At 37.5% G+C, this 12,622-nt stretch overlaps 1 protein-coding gene across 50 annotated transcripts in view; it reads left to right on the forward strand.

Annotated features, from left to right (window-relative positions):
• NRCAM (neuronal cell adhesion molecule) overlaps positions 1–12,622 on the forward strand; it is a 133,567-nt gene that overhangs the window by 32,221 nt on the left and 88,724 nt on the right. For 47 of the 50 annotated variants that reach the window (XM_085534893.1, XM_085534587.1, XM_085534665.1 and 44 more), the window contains exon 2: positions 11,867–11,958. The gene's annotated coding sequence lies outside the window, so the exon portion shown is untranslated. Of the gene's footprint in view, positions 1–8,750; positions 8,949–11,866; positions 11,959–12,622 lie in introns of those variants that run through there. The other 3 variants (XM_085534457.1, XM_085535233.1, XM_085535097.1) reach the window with 2 other exon arrangements.

Consider the following 12,622-nt stretch of genomic DNA (forward strand, 5'->3'; position numbering starts at 1 on the left):
AATCTTAGTATGGAGGTTTTGCTGAAGGACCTAAACTTGCAAAATATAGAATTCAGTAGAAAAATTAGAATAAATTTGCAAGCTTTAGTCTTACAGTGATTACAGTGCACATTATTATACGGTAAGGCATACTAAAGTTGATGTAATAAATCATGTTTACACAAGGGGCAGGGATGAAATTGCTGCTGGAAAAATTGATTTTAATTATTGATGTGGATATAGGATAACACTTTGTTCTGCCATATGCCATTTATGAAATATACATGGAATTGGGTGGTGGGGAAAGCGTCCCTACAAGAAGCTGGCAAGCATGCCCATAGCAATAAATATCAAAACCTCCCAATAAATGTTTTGCAGAAACTCTGTGGCATTGTAGGCCTGACTTCCCTGCTGTTTCTAGCACAAATAACCTGGTTTCTGTGTCCAGATACCTACCAATAGGCTTCTGGGTGTTTTGAGGTAGATTTTTTTGCACCATATTTGAATTTAAAACTTTCATATTTGTTGAAATATGGGAAAGCCCTGCTGCTGCCTGCTCTGCAGTCACACCCTGGGCCTGACGTGTAAGAAAGGATGTGTAATGCCTGGTGATGGCACAGTGTCATGGCAGGGCCCTGTCAGTGCTCAGATGCCCAAGGTGCTGCGTTTTTCAGCCTTGTAGCCAAAAATCAGATCTTGTAAAAGTCTTTTTTGTGTTCCTCTCTCCTCCTCCTAGGGCAAAAACAAGCCACAGGCATTGTGGGCACAAAAATGTGGGGTTTAGTTTCTTCACCATCTGGTGTTAGGCTTCTTGCTAGAGGAGCCAGGTGGCTTCTGTGGGTAATTCACCTCCGCAGGTAAGAACTATTTCAATGCCCTGTAGTTTTAACAGATGCTATCAATATACATACTTGGTGCTAAAATACATGCACAAACAAATGCAGATATTTTATTGCCATTTTACACAGACAGCACTGCGGACAGCTTTGTTACCAGCTAGTCAGCCTGGCTCTTTTCTCAACATTTCAATACCTGGGTTCCTGAATTAGCTGCATACATCCAGATGCATTAGTTGCTTGCTTCTGATGTGTAAGAAAGGAGAGGATGTACTTTGCAGAGACTTCAGTGGATGCAACAGAATTTGTTCTCAGATGGGAAACTAATTTAGACTGTCAGGTGTTCAGCAGAAGGTGCTTCATAGTACAGATACAGTGCAGCATTTGCTTTTTTTATTTAAAAAAATAAAATAGCATATGTTATACGTGATGATTCTGGCCACCAGTGATAGTTCCTAGTGAGTGCCTGATTTGAATGGTGGTCTGGGAGCTCAGGGTCAGGGCACTGAGTACTGGTTAGGAAACGCAGACCAGGGCCAGATAAGCCTAATAGGACTATGCAGAACATAGAAAGGAGTGAGCATCTGTTACCATGACATTGTCATTGCCCAAGATTTTTTTTGCCTTTTGAAGCTTGTGTAATTGTCATACTGGAGTGTATCATCTGTTCCTTCTTTATAGCCCTAAGTCATTTAAGCTCTCAATATGCTGTGTAAAATAAGAGCTGCTATTTGACTGTGCCATGTTGAATGGTGCATTGAAGCTGCCTGTAAAAAAGACTTTGTAAAATAATGTTTAAATCTATATTATTGAGAGTTTTTAATTTCTATTTTGCAAATGAAGTTAATTGGACCTCAAATAGTATCTCATTGTGAATATCTGAATTGTTAACTATCCTTTCAACCCAGGTGGGATGGCAGAATATATACTTCTTTTTTTCCACCAACTGACTGGCACTGTTAATCTGTTTAATGTCACCTGAATTACTCCAAGTTCAGTATCTTTGATCTGGTTACTCTGAGACTGTTGGTATCTTTGTAAAAACAGCTGAGCAGTCCAAATGGCTTTATAATGAAGCTATCCCCAGTGTGAGGCTGTTTAAATATATGACAGAAATTGTCTTAAATGATGAAAAATATAGCTTAAAAATCATCAGTTTTTCTATAGCTGTGTACTCAACTGTATTTTGAGTTATTTTCTTTGTCGTTGCTGTCTCTGTAAACTCCATGAAGGTATCTTTATAGTGTTGAGCTGTCAGGAAAGCAGAACTTTTAAAACATCCTCAGGAAACTGGAAGTTGAAAGTTTTGCACTGAGTTCTTTAAACTTGAATCTCTATCTCAAAAAAAAAAAAAAAAAAAAGTTCAAATGCTCTTTAATGTTTTATTTTGATAAAATAGACATCTTGTCAGTGTTTAAAGTCAAAATAACATTAAATATTTAATGACACTATAGCTTTAGCTTACTGTGTGTTTTTAAAGCTCGGTACTTCAAAGTGTGGTAGTAGATCTCTGTGTTAACCTTGATTGATAGATGTGTATAAGTCCTTTCAAGTAACCTCTAGCCACTGTTTCATTTATTTATTTATTTATCTTCCTTGGGACTGTTCCTGCATTGGATTTGGCTTTGTTAACAATATACACATCATCTCTTGCTTTTTTATAGAATTTTGAGAGTGAAAGTATTGATTTAAAATTGCTTGCTGCCTGTGGTGCGTGTGGCCCAAGTATTATTATTTTGCTGATAAGGAAGAACTGTGAATGCATACAACACTGTCTGTGCTGATGGATTACCCTAGACAGTCTATAACAACAGTGAAAAAAGAATTTGATTTCCACTTGCAAAACCATTACAACATAGGAATGAAATGGACTTTTCCTTTTAAAACTTAGTAAATATATACTTACTTACATATTTGTATAAATTCTGGATTTAGAAGGCTCACTAAAGGCTTATTCACTGAGTAAAAAATGACCTATCTGAATAAGCATATATCAATACAGAATGTTTTCAGTTCTTTGAGACTGATTCATAATTTGGTATAGGCAAAATTCCAGTAAGACTTTTGGATTTACCGTAACATAGAGCTTTGCCCAGCATGGCTCCTGAACTGAAATGTTCCTTTATTGTTATGGTCCTCTGCTTTACTTGCTGAAAGCCGCTGATTGGTGGTGCTGTCTAAAAATGGAGTAAAATAACTCAAATATGTTGCTAATAATAATAATAAGGGGGTGGGCATGGGGTGAAGGGGCAGCTCTTCATGTGGACATTAAATAGTCCTGTGAATTTCCTCCTTCTCCTTGCACTATGTAATTTTACCTACAACTTAATGTTTGTTTGAAATCTAGTCTGTGAATATATGTAATAGCATATTCTATCTAGACATATTCCTGATACAGTGCATTAAGGTAAGTAAATGAGAACCCTCTGTCATCAAGATAGGTAAAATACACTTGTTAACAATGCCATTACCTTCCTGGTTTCTGAAGTGGATAAACCTGTTGTCAAGAACAACTTTATGTTTTTTCCTCCATTTTGATGGGAAAGGATCTTCGTTGACTTTAGGAGGCAAGAAAAAGATCCGTGAGTAAAATGCCATTCTAAATCTTCATGTGCATTCGGTCCCATGGACTTGTGACAGTCCAGGTGGAGGAGGAGTTCTTTAACTGTCTCCACCTGAATCACTGGAGGTGTATTCTGCATTGCATCCCAGACTTCCAGATCAGGGCGTAAAGTGCCCTGAGGATAACTGATCTGCATATTAAAGGCAGATGTAAAGAAGGCATTTGTAATTGGAGAGAAGAGCTAGCATAACTCATTGGAACTAGGGGTTTTATTGACGGGAAGAGGTGTTCAGTGCAGGTTGGAAAGTAAATTAGGGGAGCGTATGATGAATGGATGTTAAAGCTTTAATGGACCATTCACAGATAGTACTATATCATGACAGTGATAAAAGCCCCTCAAAGGGGAGAAACAAAGCCCACTTGTAGTATTGTTTGATTACTATATATTTTACAAGCTTATCAAGCTCTGAACCTTAAGGCTGCATTTGTTACATGTGAGACCTTCCCTTTTGAAAAGGAACATGCTACATTTGTTACCTTGGCAAACTGCTGGAAATCTCTGATTCCCAGGTTTTAGCCTTTTGGAAGCCAGGGCTACGGCCTCTCCTGTGCAAGTAAAACCTATTCTATATATAGAGAACACACTAAATTTGTATGTGAGGTTGCTATTTTACAATTGTGTACGTGCTATACGATTTGGTAATCAAAAAGTGCTTAAAATGGGCAGTTTCTTTGATACTAGCAAAACAGGCTTCTGCAGAGATCATGCTCTTATGAAGACTCTTAGGCTTTCCTTAGTTTGTAAGAAATCATCTGACAAAATATGTGAGATCGGGAAAAACCATGAAGGGAGTAACATCACTGTTTTAAACTCATTTTTGTGTGTGTACATACTTTATCTGCTATTGTACAGAGACAAGGAAAGGGAAAGTTGGCATCTTTTGTCACAGTGCAGAAGCTGTGCCTCCGAGGAGAAAATGCTGAAGGTTTAGTCCTGCTTTATGTAAGGGACTATGTACACAATAATGCTGCCACGCACTTTTTCTCTGTCTGTGATTATAGAGAGAACTGTGCTGTGTCACTGCCTGGGAGAGCCCAGTCGTTTCCAGTGGTAGGCAAGCTCTGTGAGAACCTGTTGAGAGCAGTCCTTGGGAGACACATGTAGATAAACTTAGTTTCTAGGTGCCAGTCAAGATGCAGTCATGCTTTGAGCAGAGAGCTGCTAAATTTGTTCCAACTGTTTCAGGAAGGGGGGACAGCTCCAGAGCCTCGAGTCAAATTAGAGACACTACTGAGTTGTTTGCTTCCAGGTACAGTGGCAGATGAAATTGGACAGAGGAACAAAGATTTGGTTTGGTTCCATCCAGCTCCCTCTCTGGGCATTAATATGTATGTACATTGCAGGCAGAAGTTGAAATAATGTCCTTCATACCAAGAGAAGCCTTTGGAAAGATGAAACATCCTGAAAAGATTTTTGCAACAAAACAGGGCACACCATATTCCTTTTCTTTCCTTTCCCTTGATCAGAGACCCACTGCCACCACTGTTGAAACATACCACCTGCTATGCTCATATTCGCTGTTTGGGTCTCTGTAAACGTTCTGCAAGCGTGGATGAAAGTCGGTGGATACCATTTTTTTCCGTATGGCACCTTCATATGCACTTCCATGTCAGATGCCGTTTTGTCAGACTGTTCTGCTGCCATCTATTGCATGGAAACAAAATGGAATGGAATGTTGGTGGGAAGGTTCAGCCTCTACTGTCATACCACCATCATCTGCCTCTGACATTGTGAGCCATCGGAATAAAATAGGAGGCATTACTTTCGAAGCAGCCATTGTATATATTCTTTTCTTTCCTAGAACCAAGATTCTAACTATCCTCTTCTGGCTGTAATCATCCTCATCTTATTCTCTTCACATTCTCTTTCTCTCTGGCTTCATTCAATCTTTTGGTAGTTTAAGGTGATTTTAGTTTGGTATTTCAGTAATTTCTCCCATTGTTGCAGTGTGCCATCAGCTAATTGTTACTGATGCTGTGAGGGGTTTTGTGTGTGCTGATAAATTTCCCTGTCCTGGGGCTTATAAGCTGCATGTTTGTCTGTGTGTGTACTGTATTTCAGTGGCCCATGTGTTTAAATGGCCTTGGGCATCCAGTGGTCAGGGATACTCCCTGTTCACAAAGGAAGGCAAAAACAGTTCCCTCATGAAAAAAAGAGAGGATAGTGCTGGAGAAAATCCTAACGCTGTGTACCTCACTGTATAACAGCCTCATCAAATGTAATGTGAAAGGAGGAAAAGAAACCCATTCGCTTGTGTCTCTGACAGTGCCAAGCTGTATGTGCTATAGCTGCTAAAATAATAAAGTGAATGAACCTTGAGTTGTTTGAAGAGGGCTCTTCTCAGTCTGGAGTCACTGCTGGGAAATCTTACTCTCCTTGACAACAGTTCTGTGTGCTAAACAGCTTAAAATGCTGTGCGTGTGGGAAAGGTCTCTCTTCAACAGATTCAGTGAAGTCGTAGAGTCATAGAACGCTTTTAACCGCTTTGTCTTAGTTTAGTGTTTGTATTCCCTAGTATTTCCAATATTTTTTTTTATACTTATTTAATTTTGACACAGAGCAATCAGTTTTCCAGTTTGCTGTCTATCTGTGGTGAACACTGTGAAAACATTTTGCTGTTCTGTGCTTATGGGATCTTGACTTCATACTAACACCTAATGCTTACTGGTCACTCTTCAGAATCCATCTCCCATCCCAAATATTTGGAATGGGAGTGGGGTGTACAGATAGCAGTTAACGTTCGTTCTATGTTTTGATATGGCTGGATAGCTTTGTTATGTTAGCATGACTCTTCTGTCTTTAGGCTTAGATTATTTGATGTTAGATGATTCAAGTCTACCACTCCTTTTCTTCCTGCAATATTTTAGAGAGGCCTTGCTTGGCCTAAATGCCAACATTTAAGCATTGTGGGACCATGTGCCCCATATGCATGGTGCTCCTGAACCACACTATCTTTTAGTTTTAGACCCCATGCCTTTTAAATGGTAGGACAAGGTAAACTACCAAGCTACTTGAAGAGCTCAGCTGAGTATTAACACTAGCTAAATTTTGGTATGACTTAGAAAGAATTCACGTTTGTTTCCTGACTATTGTCAAATGTCTTGAAAGAGTTGAGGCCATCTGGAAGGGAAAACAAAAAATACATGAAAAGGAAGATGAATGAGAAGTCAGCATCATCAGACAATTGCTAAATATTTTTTTGTGTCTATTTTTTCTTTTCTTTTTGCAGTGGGTCTTAAAGCAAGGAGTTGTGCGCTACATACGCACATTACAGATATTTTTAGCTTAAGGAGTTCAATAGGTTAAAAAGTAGCTTTGTTAATATGTAAATTGTTCAGCAAGACATTCCTGATGGCTATATTAGTTTAAAGGTTTCCTGCGACTAAAATGGTAATAAGATGTAAAACAAGATGCCATGGGTAATATTATGATTACTGAAAAATTTATGTAACTCATTGAACATTTTTAGTGGCATACACGATTATTTCTGTCAAAGAAAAAACTTGCTGTTATGACTGAAAGCTTTCTCATCATAAAAACATATTATGGGGTAAGAAAACCAGTTCATAGAGTTCTTTTTAAGTCTCCACCTTAAAGAGTCTGATTTTATAACTGCCATGCTGACAAAGCCAAGTGACAGATTTTTGCTGTGGGTTTTGAGCTTACCATTAAATATAGCATCTCCATTTTTTGAATGTTTTGAGTTGCCCACTGAGTAGCTACTGTCTGAAAAGTACGAATCACAGTGGGAAGCTGAAAGGGAATGGGCCTCCAGAACATTTAGTGTTTAATGGGGCTACAGCTGTAGTGAAGCAGTGTGCAGAAATAATTCTGATTAGACTTGGTCAATCAGACAACAAAATCAGACCTGCCCTTCATGATTCAGCTCTAAAAATTAAGAAAATAACTTTGGCTAAAGCCCAGTTAAAAAGAGAATGTCTGTTCAATTAGTTATATTTTAGCTGGTTTTGATGATGTGTGCTGTCAAAAGCTGAGGGGAGCAAACAGTTCAACTACTCAGTAAGAGAAGCTGCCTTTTTTCATTTGGGGCTTCATTTTTGGAAGGAATGATAGAAGGTATGAAAACAGTGATCTTTTATCTCTGTTAAATATTACTAAATGCAAATAGCATTGCAACTTGTTTGTGGCATAGTAAGTAGTTTATTATTTACAGTTTCACACCAGCTGTTTTCATTAGAATATACAGTTGTAAATGGGCAATTAAAAAGCCATATCTTCAAATGGCAGAGGAGCCAATTACTCTTAAACAACTTCGAATGGTTTTGCCTAATGAGCGCTGTATTATCCGATGACAAACCTTCACATCAAAACCAAATTGCTTGTAACTGTAACCTCTGTTTTTCCAAGACTTTGCATTCTCAGCAGAGTTCTTTATATCTCCAGAAGCATGGGACGTGCCTGAAGTGGGAACTCAATTAAGATGCTCTGATTTTATTTCATTATGTTTAGGTGGTCAGGTGGTTGTAGTTGTTACGAACTTTACTGGCAACTTTCTTTGAAGTAGATTCTACTGTAGAGATTGTGCTTTTGTGAAGGAAAGCATTGTTCTAAACAAGTCTTGAAATCGGAGTAGGTTTCAAAGGAGCAGATGAAGTTATTGTTCGGAGCTAATGCTGGTACTAATAAATGCTGACAGATTCCAAGGCTGCTCCCTAGAAAAGCTGCAACTCTCTTGAAGTTAGAAACATTTTACATTTTAACTAGACTTAGAAACTTTTTTTTATTTTTTCTTTGTTTAGGAGTTGATAAAAGGCACTGTTCTATACCAGCACTGCTCCAAGGTGGTTCCTTGGAAAGCAGAGGTGGTGGTCCAGAGACTGGTGCAGTGTGTGAAGTTGGTGGCCTTCTTCTAACACATTTTCCTTTATTTCCTGGTACACGTATGCTTTCTTTCTCATGGAATTTCACATGTCAACGTATATTGGTTGATGTCAGTGGAGAGCAGAGGGATGCCCATTGGCAGCATGTGGTCTAAAGAATGGACAGGAGAAATGGAACAAGGCAGTTCCCTGGCAGTTATTTAGGAGGTAATTCTACAAAAGGTGAGATCCGGATAAAAGTTGTTGTTGTTTTGATATAAATATATATATGTATTTATTTTTATAGATGGAAGCTCATTACTCTTAAACAAACAGATAAAAATGTCCTGGTCAGTGAGAATCATTTTACTGAAAGGCTCATGCAGCTAAGCAGATTTAGCTCTGGTTTTAAATAAATACAGGGAAATGTTTAACCCCCTTTGTATGGCCACAAAGCCTGTGCTGATCACACAGAAGCATGGGAGGTCGAGGACAAAGCCATTGGCTGCTGGAAAGGGCTTTTTGTGCGTGCTTCTGCACAGCACTGTGACTGTGGGGCTTAGCAGCAGACTCTTGTCAAGATTACAATGTGGAGGGGAGCGTGTTACAAATCCCTATCTCCCACTAACAAAACAAAAGAAAGAAGATAAAAAATTTAAAGAGGAGGTCTGTATAGCTTTATGCACAAGGTAATGGCTGATTTCCCTTTTCTATTCTGATTCTTCTTGATCTGTTATGTGGTTGAAGTTTGTGTGCCTTGGTAGCAGTTAGCTAGATTTATTGAGTAATAGGAACAAGAGGAAATGGAATTTAAACTTCTGATGCAAGAACAGACCTATTCTGTGTAACTTATTGAAACAATTAACTTTGATTATCCATCGAAAAACTGAAACATGTACTGTATAATTTATTTCCATGGTGGAAGGATGTGACTTTTTACCATATTAAAGATGAGAACAAACATATATTCTGTTTTGACTGTTGTGATATGTTGAACTAGATTGTATAAAATGAACACCTTGCTGGAAAAAATATTAATATAATCTGGGCTCAACTACTTGCATTAGAATATGTATTTACGTGAATTTATCTATGAAGAATGAAAAATTGAGCAGTTATCTTTGGTGTATTTCCAGGATATGGGTTTTTTTCTTTTTTTTCTTTCCATTATTACTTTGTCAGAATCATCTGGGGCTGAGCACTGCCAGAAATAAGATAGATATGACAGAAAGATGAATCACTGCCCTCATCAACCACCAGGGTAGTTTCTCCTCTTCTGAGGGCTCCTCATCACTCCTTAACTCTGAAAGAAGAATTGACATGAGGGTGAATGCTATATCTCTGCAGTATTGAATAACATAAACCTGTGCTTAAATACATTCAATATATTTCAGATCATAAAGCAAATGTTTTCCAGGCCCCCAAAATGTGTTGCATTAAATATTTTCCTACAGTGTTGTCAAGTAAAAGGAGGGTGAATTATACATGTGTGTGTGTGTAGTATTAGTTTTAGGAGAAGGAGTGCATATTGTCCCATTTTACTGTTGTTTTTTAAGGTTATATTAAGAAGATAAGAATGTTCTACCTTTTGATGAATATATGAATTGCATTTTATCTAAAACCATTTGGCCAGTCTGATTATAAAATAAAAATGGGATTTTTATTTTTTGATTTCATAAGAATTTGAACTTTTTTGCATATTTTTATTGCAATGCATACTTTCTCATTCTAAATTGTACTTCTTTGAAATCTATCAAGGTTATTAGTTTAGATGTTTTTAAAGCAATAAAAGCATATAAATTTTAGTTCTTTCACAAATTTTTAAACGAGTAAGTGCATAGTAGTGATAATGATCTGATGTGGAGAAGTAAAGGGTAGATTCTGTATTTCTTCAGCTTCTTTTGCCCAATAAGTGATAAATAATTTTCTTCAACTTATTTCACCCACACTGTAGACCTCTTTATAAAAATAAATAAAACAAATGGTTTACAATGTTTTTACACCATGTTCTTAACCCTTTTTTTTTTTTTATTTTATTTTTAATTCATGCTGTCTTACTGCATTTACTGCTCAGCAATTGTACAAATGCTCCTTTTTCTTTGGAAGCCAGATACCTAGTTATCCATTTTCTGTCTGTGAAGTCCTATGCACAAGCTGTACTGAGTCTATTGTCATGCCTAACTTTTAAACATAATTCTTGAGACTGCAGTTGTTTTTACTGGTGATAACAGCCAACCAGGGAAAAATTCCTGACGTTCTGATAGGATAATTGGCAATTCTCTTATAAAAAAGACTGGTCATATATTACCTAAGGTAATCTGAGTTTCATCTTGGTGCCATAATGTGTCTGTAGCCCTAATATACAGCTAATTGGTGTTGTAGTTCAAAGCATCTCAAGGGAGTTGCGTGACAGTCCACCAAAGCCATGAGTTTATAGCATAGCATTGTAAGTGCTGTGTGGAGGCACTGGCGATGTTTGGGGTTGCATTGACTTGTAGCAGAAAGCCAAAACTTGTGCGACCACAGCCCTGTGGATGTGGCCTTTAGGATGCACTGTTCCCTTAGATGTGTATGATCTAGTGAGGCAAAGCAGCTGGGAGGCAATGTGAGTGGCAGGACAGATGTATCCATCATCTTTGTGTAGAAAGGATATGTGTGATGGTCATACTCAAGGGTTTTAGTCAATTAGGAGTTGCAAATGGCAGTTCTAAATGCAATTTCAATGCTGACTTTGTCTAACTGAGGTCCTGTTGGTATATGATGAGCTGGATTCCCTGGGTGGGTAGAAAGCAGGGAGCGATTTGAGTGCCTAAGTAAAGATAAAGGCAGTGAAGTGATTTTCACCTCAGTGAAATAAATGATAGATGGCAAACTTCAAAAGTTACAGTGACAAAGGTATTCTTTCCATTGCTTTGTTATGTAAGAGCAACAGGTCAATTAGAAAGAGTAGAATAGGGAGCAATGTATGAGAAGAGTGCTCTTTTCTACTGGAAAGAAGAGATACAAGAGAGTAGATACAAGATATAGAATAAGAGCTTTCCTTGCAGTAGAAGCTTGCTGCCAGTGTTGCATTGACCTTCCAGTAGAACTTCCAGTCTTAGAAACTTAAACATTTATATCCTGAAGAACACTGCAGAGAGTACTCAGTATGACTTAAGTTAGGTTGCTGAAATTCATGAAGATATGGTTAGATTTCCCACTGGCTTGGTCAGCTTTCATGCGATGAGTGTTTTTCACTGGATTCAGTGAAAAGCTAGATGCAGAAAACACTGGATACTTAAATGAGTGATCTGGTTTGAGCTGATGGGTTTAGCTTTGTTATTTTGTAGAGCTAAATGCAAAATATAATTTTAAAAGCTATGGAGTTTGGTTTGTTGTTGTTTCTGATGACTCCCATTTTTCATTCAGACCAACATATGTCAATTAGCTGCTAGTGAAATAATGTTTCACTTAGCTCAGTAAACCATACAGGATTTAACAGTGCACCTTTATGAGGACATATCTGTTGTATTTATGATATTTTAACAGCAAATGTGATTCTGGGCTTGTGTAAGTAATTCAGATTCTACATCATTTTTATTTTATTTTTTTTTAATTTTTTTTTCAGGCAAAACAGTAAGGCAAAAGACCGGCTATACAGCAGAGAGAAGGGAAAGTAAATAAACAGATCATCTTGCTTAGCAGTTTTTTTGGACAAAGGTAAGAACTTTCTCCTTCAAATATTAATCTCCCATTCTAAACTGAGTGGGAAAAAAAGCTACTAGCATTGAGTTTCTATAAGTGTCTTTAAAGAACTGTCTGGGTTGTCATATAATGTACTCTGCATTTTGCTGCATTTCCATATTTGTTTGGGTTAACAGGTTGTAAATAATATAAACTTTAAAATGTCAGCACTGCTTTTACCTGAACTGCTCAATTCAAATATATTAACTGGAAAAACAGCTAAAATTATTTCATAGCTTCACATAATTGAAGGTAGGCTTAATCATCTCTGATGTTCCCTGCTGGAGAGAACAGGTGTCGTGACAAATCATCTAGTAAACAAATCAGTCTGAGAAGCAGAATTTAAGAGAGACTTAAAGTATTTTTGTACCTTATTATCCTGCTAGTGTAGGTCATAAATTTGGTGATAGGGATATTCTGAATTCTTCAGTCTCATCATTTTTTATAAGATTAAAATGCCAGTCTTGGAAGTTTTTGAAGTAAGCTTTATTTTTTCCCCTCAGTCTCAGCTCCTTCCTGCTCTTGTATTTGAACTACGTAAGTCTTTCTGCATAAGAACAGGGGTAGCCTTCCTTGAAGTCACTAGTAGCTGCTGAATAGTCATCTGTGTTTTAATATCTGAATTTACTGAATAAAAAAA

This window comes from Coturnix japonica, chromosome 1 (genome assembly GCF_054131305.1).
Source record: "Coturnix japonica strain WE chromosome 1, WE-NBRP24, whole genome shotgun sequence".
NCBI classification, from domain to species: Eukaryota; Metazoa; Chordata; class Aves; order Galliformes; family Phasianidae; genus Coturnix; species Coturnix japonica.